The following is a 357-nucleotide window of genomic DNA, read 5'->3' on the forward strand; positions in this document are numbered from 1 at the left end:
TGCTTTCTATGGTGCATCTGTAAAAGTTGGTGAGAGTCGTAGCGGACATGCCAAATTTCCTTAGTCTTCGGAGAAAGTAGAGGCGTTGGTGGGCTTTCTTAACTATAGTTTCGGCATGGGGGGACCAGGACAGGTTGTTGGTGATTTGGATAACTAACATTTACCTGTCCCACACACCGTGGGTGTGAAATCGACAGGGTACTGGCTCCCAAGAGTTTGCCGCCCAATAATCTTGCTGGAAGCTCAGGAAGTTGAGTAACCTCCCTCCCACCCGGCCCACCCAACTCACCCCCCCATCCCCACCCCCACTCCCCCCCCCCAGTCCCACTCCCCCTCCCAGCCCCCAAACCCTCACCC

This window comes from Mustelus asterias, chromosome 14, assembly GCF_964213995.1.
Source record: "Mustelus asterias chromosome 14, sMusAst1.hap1.1, whole genome shotgun sequence".
Taxonomy (NCBI): Eukaryota; Metazoa; Chordata; class Chondrichthyes; order Carcharhiniformes; family Triakidae; genus Mustelus; species Mustelus asterias.